Genomic DNA, 8,346 nt, shown 5'->3' with positions numbered 1-8,346 from the left:
CAAGGAACGTAAAAGGTGGACCTGAGAGGCTGTGTTTGTGGGTCAGCGGTAGAGCACTTGTTTAGCATGTACAAGGCATTGGGTTCAACTCTTAGCACCATATAAAGATAAATAAAACTATTGTGTCCTACTAGAGTGTGTGTGTGTGTGTGTGTGTGTGTGTGTGTGTGTATTTTTCTTTGAGGGTGGACTTGAGAAATGGGTTCATGGATGTTTGCTCATAATTTTTACTTACCTGACAATCCCATGAAGCTGCATGGCTGTAAACTATGCAGCTGGAAATTTATCTTCCTGTGTGAGGTTTTTCAACCTTTCCGCAATGACCAGTTTAAACTCTCTTGAAATTTGATTTAACTTACTAATCACGTTCAGTAGCAGTAAGACTCCCAGTATCACAATTAAGAAAAATTTTAAAAATATTTTGTAACATCTATTATGTGCCATGGGGTTCTCTTTTACCATCATTTTATTTAATAAAATTGAGTAGAGGCTTGGCATAAGCCATAGTATCATTAGTTTTAAGTTATACAGGCAATGTTTAATGTAGTACAAGTATTTAAATAATAAGAAAAGATTTATTATCTCTAGCTGGTTGTGAAACTTGACAGAAGTAATTTAATGGGAACAAGGTAAATAGAAACTTACCCTTTACTAAATGTATGACTTGATGTTGACTTTAACAGAATTACCAAAAATAAAGAATACAATAAGTTGTATATAAATATTTGCAGGCTGAAATTAGGTCTAGATTAACTTAAATATTTATCTTGATTTGGAAAGAAGCAAGAGACGGAGATATTAATGTAGTAGTAGTGGTGATCTTTACTAGGGGCATGAGAAATATATAGAAATCTATCCAAAATAGGAAGTACATATGTTAAATCAGCCTAGAGAATATATTTTGTTTATTACCATTAATAAAGAATGAAATAGAGAAATGAACAGTCTTTTATCTATGAATCCATGAAAAACTGGCATTATGGTTATCAACTTAGTGTTGACCTAAGTAGGGAAAATTAGTATCTCAAATGCTAAAAGGGAAAAAACAAGTCCACAGTGTGGTTTAAGACAGTGATCTAATTTAGACTTTATATGACATTGAGCTAACAATAACATTTTTAGGGATCTATTACAAACAATCTTTGTGCATTAAAAAAAATGTTGTATGAGCACCCTTAATAACTTATTTAATGTAGTAAAATTAGCTAGTAATTATATATAATTATGGTTTTATTAATTTTAAAATATCAATGTATGTAGGACATTGTCAGATATTATTAAAGTTGAGAAAAGGTCTATTATGTTAGTTTTTATTGAAATATGCTATTGACTATTGAGCTGATTTATTTATGGCTGTTTGTCTAATATTTTAGGCGTAACTATTTTCAGACTTTTTTTTCCCTTTCTTTTTCAGTAATAAACTGTTGCCAGATGCTTGAAGTAAGGCCCTGTTTTAATGTTAAGGGGGTTTCAAAATCTGTAACTTAGGAGCAAGCATTTTACCCAGGAAATTTATTTCTCTTGGAGCTATGACTAGCATTTTAATCTCTGTGTTTGCCTTTCTGTTTCTTCATTTGGGCTGCATTTAACTATGCTGTAACATCTAAACTTGGCTAGAATTATGTTAACCTTTGTAAATCCCTTGGAATGTCTAGGGATAACAGGAGATAAACACATCTTTTCAAATGGGTGATCCCCTATAATTTTAAGGTACTGTATTGTCTTTTTAAAGTCTCTCTATGAAAAATAGTAGAATTTTTCTAAAGACTTACTAAAATTATGATTTTTAAACTCTTTAAATTTTTTTTTAGTTGTAGTTGGACCCAATATTTTTATTTTTATGTGATGGCGAAGACTGAACCCAGTGCCTCACATGTGTGAGGCAGGCACTCTACCATTGAGCTACAGCCCCAGCCCCTAAAATTATACTTTAGGCATTTTGTTTATCTGTTAGATACCAATCTGTCCTGGGGAACTGTCTGCTCCAAACTGTCAGGCTTGTCCCTATTCTGTGTTAGTGGGACATGGTTAAGATAAATCTCCTTTAAAACTGTTTTAAAGATGGTTTTCTATTTCATAGTTTAGCCAAGTAATACCATAACATTTCTCTAGGTAAGATTAGACATCTGGCATACATTCTGAAACCCTACAGTACATTTATTTGGACCTTTTAAAAAATCTCTCTGAATTTGTTTTGGTCTATATTAAGTTTTAGAGGTTCCTTCGATCTTTCAATTTTTTAAGCCCTTCTTTGATGATAGTAGTTGAGGCTAGATATGAAAATTAGATACTTTTTATTGATTATTGTAATTTCCAAGAATACAGACTAGCTGATTCATCCTAACAATTTAAGTAGAACCCCCAATCTCTGAGAGAATGTCTTAAAATTTTATCTCTATATCTCAGAATAGGTGTCATGTACAACTTTAATTTGGAGAACACTAATCCTTATAACCTCTTAAAATTACTATAGTATCTCTGCAACTTTTCTTAATAAAACAGCTATAAAAAGTTTCTAAGAGAACCTGGTGAAGGATAAAAATCAGATTTTTTTTTTTTTTTTTTTTTTTTTTTTTTTTTTTAGCTTGAGAACACATTAGGATACAGGCAGGAACATAAAATTAAATTTTGCCTGAAAAGGATATCTTTTGGTAGTATTTACAGGTGGGCATTCTTAAGTAAAATGTAGGCTCTGTGTAGCTTCTGGAGCAGCCCTGTATGAAACAGAAAGTACCAGTTAATGGTTGCAAGCCAGGACCATAAAGCCCTGTTTGGGTGACAATGAAATGAACAATGGGAAGACTGCTAGAGGTAGGACTTATCTGCCAAATTTCTCTCTCCATGTGGTTACAGAATTTTTTGTGTAAAAGCATGTAACCACAATGTACCACGAGGCTCTGTTTGAAACCTTGTGTATCTGCATGTGCCATTACCAGCAGTCCTGGCCAAACCCCATGGTAGCTTGGCCTGTACTGTCTGCTTTTGCCAGTGGTTGTCATGGTGAGGAAACAGCATATGGCCAGTGGGCAAGGCCATTGCCAGCAGCTGTGGCTGCACCTGACACTGTGGCAGTGCAAGACATGGGTTCTCCCTACTGGGGCGGGCTTCGCATCCACATTCACCCTGTGGGGGCTGGGCTTGTTGCCCACCATAGGGTTCTACTCGGGGTAAGTGCCCCGGAAACTTCCCCAATGGTTCATACTTCCTTCAATCAGTCTGCCTTCCCCCACCTGTAGTCCCTCTGCGACCCACATCTTGCGGCACTTCGCCATTCCCCCAGGGTCTGGGAGGTTGAAGCGATGACCTTGTGTTCCCCTGGCTGATGGGCCAGTTGGCATGAGGCAGGAGAAGCGGGGCTGATGGTCATGGCTGCAGCTGCTGACTCCAGCTTGGGTTTGCCCTGTGACCCTGCCCTTGTGTTTGCTCCCCAAATTTCCCCAGATGTCCAGGTCTTACTTGGTTGGTTCCTGCTTGGGATACAGCCAGGGAAGTGCCAACAGTTTATGCTGGTGCTAGTGGGCCTGTGCTTGGATGGCCATGCCAAAATTTTGTCATTTCCCACTCTGAACTGCGGAGCCAGGGTAAGCGGATAGTCTACTCTCAAAGGACCATCTCCCTGCATTTTGTTTCCTTAGTGCTCACTCTCCTGGGAGCAACTCAAAAACTCTTTTAACATAAAAAATGGGCCCCTCAGCAGATGATGCCACCATTACCAAATTCTAAGGCAACGTGTGCCCAGTTAAACTAGGGTTTTCAAGAGGCAGAATTATCTGGCGGCTCCACAGGGGGCAGTGGTCAAAGCCCTGCATCTGCCCCAAAACAGCTGGGGGAAAAAAAAAAAAAACTGCCTCTTTAAAAGTAGAAAAATCCACCCCCCCACCTTGTAACAACCTTACCATTAAACAAACAAACAAAACCCAACAACAATAAAAAACAACTTTTCTTTTGTTTTCTCACTCTCCAACTGTGGATTCTTGACATATAACACAGAAAATCTTTACCTAGTATTTCAAAATATAAAAATTTGAAAAAAATCTATAAATCACTTTTCCCATGGAAGAGGGCAAAACTTAGCAAGATATTCCTTATCACCTTAATTTCTGTGGTACTTTGAATTTTCTAATTTCTCATTTTTTATGTCTATTTATTTTCCGAAGAGTTGCAGGAAATGTATGCTGTTTCTAAAGGAAAAAAAAAATCCAGATATTGTAAGTTTAATGTTACATTGTTTTTCTTCTAATTCACTTATTTTCTCCAACTTAACTGATAATACCCTGAAATCCTAAATGGGCTTAACTTCTGGAGAAAAATACCAAACCCACTAAATTTCTAAAATTTATTCTGGAATCCCAATGGGGCCTCCATTTATTGCCATCTACCCTAACTGGAGACCCAATTCTGGCTTCACAAAATTTGACTATTGCAATAACTTAAGAAAATGACAAGGGCTGGGGATGTGGCTCAAGCGGTAGCGCGCTCGCCTGGCATGCGTGTGGCCCGGGATCGATCCTCAGCACCACATACAAACAAAGATTTTGTATCTGCCGATAACTAAAATAAAATAAATATAAAAAAAAAGAAAATGACAAAAAAAATTACAAGCACACACAGTAGTAACTTCTCAGAGTCCGTGATGGCTCTCCAACCTTAACGGTCCATGGAAAGAGAGAGCCACTGGAATTATTTATTCTTATATAGGAGATACACAAGGAGAAGTTCCATGGAACATTCTATCCCCAAAGAACAAAGGGGTAGGATTACAAAGAAACAAGTGAGTGTAATTCAACCTCAGTGGGTAACACCTACTCTTGGAGGCATACCTTGTTATCCTAGCTGGGGTAACTCTGAAGTTACTGTGACCTGGGATTACCATGCCAGACTAAAGACAGTAATTGTTCAGAACCTGATGCATCAGGAATTGAAGGGATCTGCATCCAGGGCAGTTCCTGACAGTCTGTACCATGGTGTTATCTAAGAATTTCTTTATTTCTATCACATTAACTAGTTATGCCAATTAAATTTTAAGCTACTACAAAAGTAATATCACATTCTCTATTAATATATAATCTCCCTGAAAATTATTATATTCAGAAGCATATGCAATAACACCTTGTTATATTTCTCATATATCAAAATTTTCCTCAATAATGTATATTTTCCTGATATGCAAGGCATGCAAGTTACAGGGTTTTCGGCACACATTGTATGCATTAGGTTTTGATAGAGTATGCTTTTTAAAAAAATTTGACTAAAGCTCTGATGTATCATTGGCATTTATAGGGCTTCTCTTTAATACTCAATCTGTGGAGATTTTTTAAGACGTGAACCTTCATTAAAAGCTTTGTCACACTGTTTACGTTTGTAGGGTGTAATCACTACTATAATGTCTTTGATAATTTTTAAATGGTCAGTTTTGATTAAAACTTTGCCACATTTCTTTTTAGTATAGTAAGTTGCCTTTCTAGTATAAAATGTCTGGTGATCAATAAGGTGTGTGACTGTACATTGAATGACTTTTCATTTTATAGATTTCCAAAAATTCTCAACTATGAATTCTCTGATATGACTTGAAACATACTTAGAAACTCTGCCACATTCTTCACATTTGTATGGCTCTTCCCCAGTATAAATTTTCTGGTCAACATAGAGGCTGGAAATTTGACTAAAAGTTTTGCCACATTCTTTATATTTGTATGGGTTCCCTCCAGTATAAATTCTCTGGTGACCTATAAGGCTTTGCCAAGAATGTAGGAATATAAGAATCTTTACATTCTATGTCTTCTCCAGCATGAATTCTCTGGTGTTGTAGAAGACGTGATCTTTGATTAAATGCTTTGCCACATTCTTTACAATTGTGTGGCTTCTCTCCAGTATGAATACTCTGGTGTTTATTAAGATGTGATCCTCGATTAAAAGCTTTGCCACATTCTTTACATTTGTATGGCTTTTCTCCAGTATGAATTCTCTGGTGATCAGTAAGGGTTTTCTTGAGAGCAAAAGCTCTGCCGCATTCTGAACATTTGTATGGCTTCTCTCCAGTGTGAATTCTCTGGTGACGAGTAAGGGATGATGGTTGATTAAAAGCTTTGCCACACTCTTTACATTCATATGGCTTCTCTCCAGTATGGATTTTTTGGTGATGCATAAGGTGTGATTTTCGATTAAAATCTTTACCACATTCTTCACATTTGTACGGCCTCTCTCCAGTATGAATTCTTTGGTGACGAGAAAGGTGTGCTCTTTTATTAAAAGCTTTGCCACATTCTTTACATTCGTAGGGCTTCTCTCCAGTATGCATTATGTGATGTTCAGTAATGCTTTCAAGTTTATTTAAAGCTCTTTCACATTCCTTACATTGATAATTCTTTTCTTGGATATGAAAGTTTGGATGAATACATTTTGAGCCTTTATGAAAAACTTTCTCACTTTTATTGTGTTCATAAACCTTCTTTTTTAAATGGTCACACTGATGTTTTCTAGGACTTAAAAAAAGTATTAAATTTTGATGAGTTTCACAGAATTATACTGATTTACACAAAAATAAATATAGTGCTAATTACTTAGGGTACAGACCTGTCAAAAGATCTTGAATGATTTATCATAAACGTAGAGATCTAATTATCTATATCTGAATTTATTTTAAGCAATAGTAGGTAACTACAAATCTTCCCACATTCATTAAAATTCCATGTTTTAGCACAAGGAAAAACTACACATCAGTCTTTTTGTAAAATAAGAATGAGATTGATCACAGTCAGAAATATGTTCTTTATTTTTTAACCTCTTGTCTATAGAAATGTTTAAGTGAATGTTTAGTCAATGCTATATTTCAAAGTATTCCAGTAACTAAATGAAACATAAACCGGACTCAGTAGCAAATATTGTCATTTATTTAGAGAAAGGGTATAATTCTAAGTAACTCTGTGGAGAAATATTTAAAGATACACATTTATCCTCAAAAGTGACTAACATATTTTCAGCTGCCTTCTTGGGTTCAGGGGAAGTTTCAGGTTCCCACAGCACTGCCACACACACCTCACCCACTAGCACCTGAGCCTAGAACTCTAGGACAACCTGTACCTGAACATTCCTTAATGCTTTTGTTTTGTTATTGTCTACAGTAGATGCACTGTGAACTACTCAAGCTACTTGTCTTCCACCAAAGAGTGCTTTACAAATGAGAATCTGTGAAAACCACATTTAAACAGTGTTGCATGTTGTAATACCAAGTGGTAGTTCGTATTATACTGCCACTAAAAACGTGTCAGAGAAACTTTTATGAAACCTTTAGACAAATCAGGAAGAAAAACTGATTTTTGAGTTGGAACATGATTGCATGCCCTTCCTTTAGGGACTGAAGTATTGGAAAGCTGTGCATGACTGGGTTGCCCAATCAGGAAAATTAAAATACTGTTTTCTTGTAGGCATGAACACACACACACACACACACACACACACACACAGTGTTGGGTTTGGCCCCTGGAAAGAACAATCCCATATTACATTGGCTTTAAGAACAAAAACATCAGTAATTTTCAGAGTCTTTCTTACCACTGTGGATTATTATCTCTGAGTAACCAGGTTAAAGCCATCCCAATGACAGTTGTTGCTTTTGGACTTCAGTTGTTTGCAGTGATGGCACTCACTTCTGCCTTTTGTCAGACATTACACTAGTAACTGTTGAGTGCCTCCTGCCTTCAACCTCCTGGAACACAGCCAGGTCTGTGACGCACAATAGTCACAGAAACAGGTTATATGCTGCTATAACAAAAACAAACAAACAAACAAACAAAAAAACTGGTTCCCATAATTAAAGAATGTTTTGCAAGTATCTTGGTTACTTTCCTAAGGACTAAGCAGTTTTGCTATGTGGTAACCATGCTTTCCTGTCCTAGTCTGCAACCTGGAGAGAGGTTCTATTGGAAGGAAGTACCAGGCAATGCTTTTTTCCAAAGACAAGGTGAATATATGGGGAGGATTGTATGAACAGAGCTTCCTTTTTTTTGCAGTTGGAGTAAGACAAGATAAAGTCTTCTACTTGAAGAGAAATGTGATAAGAACTGAGGGCAGTAGTCAGATACCAGTGTCTTTGTATACATTTCTTTCCCCAGCAGGCTATGAGGCCATCCCAATGACAGTTGTTGCTTTTAGACTTCAGTTGTTTGCAGTGATGGCACTCTCTTCTGCCTTTTATCAGAGAGTAACACTAGTAACTGTTAAGTGCCTAAGGATTCAGTCAGTTTCAAAATTCTGGTGACTAGATCACAGGAAGCAGTAGTTTTCTAACCCTGGAGGATAAAATGCCTAAGATCTGGGTGGAAGGTGAAACACTCCATTTGCTGTGTC

General features: G+C 36.7%; 1 pseudogene across 1 annotated transcript in view; it reads right to left on the bottom strand.

Moving 5' to 3' along the window:
- Positions 1–4,614: 4,614 nt before the first annotated feature.
- Positions 4,615–8,346, bottom strand: part of LOC143408192 (uncharacterized) — a 57,818-nt pseudogene continuing 54,086 nt past the window's right edge. The window contains exon 6 of the transcript XR_013155369.1: positions 4,615–6,482. The product of XR_013155369.1 is annotated as an uncharacterized LOC143408192 (transcript). The remainder of the gene's footprint in view (positions 6,483–8,346) is intronic.

The sequence above is a fragment of the Callospermophilus lateralis genome, chromosome 1 (genome assembly GCF_048772815.1).
Source record: "Callospermophilus lateralis isolate mCalLat2 chromosome 1, mCalLat2.hap1, whole genome shotgun sequence".
In the NCBI taxonomy this organism is placed as follows: Eukaryota; Metazoa; Chordata; class Mammalia; order Rodentia; family Sciuridae; genus Callospermophilus; species Callospermophilus lateralis.
This window is presented reverse-complemented; position numbering and strand designations above follow the sequence as displayed.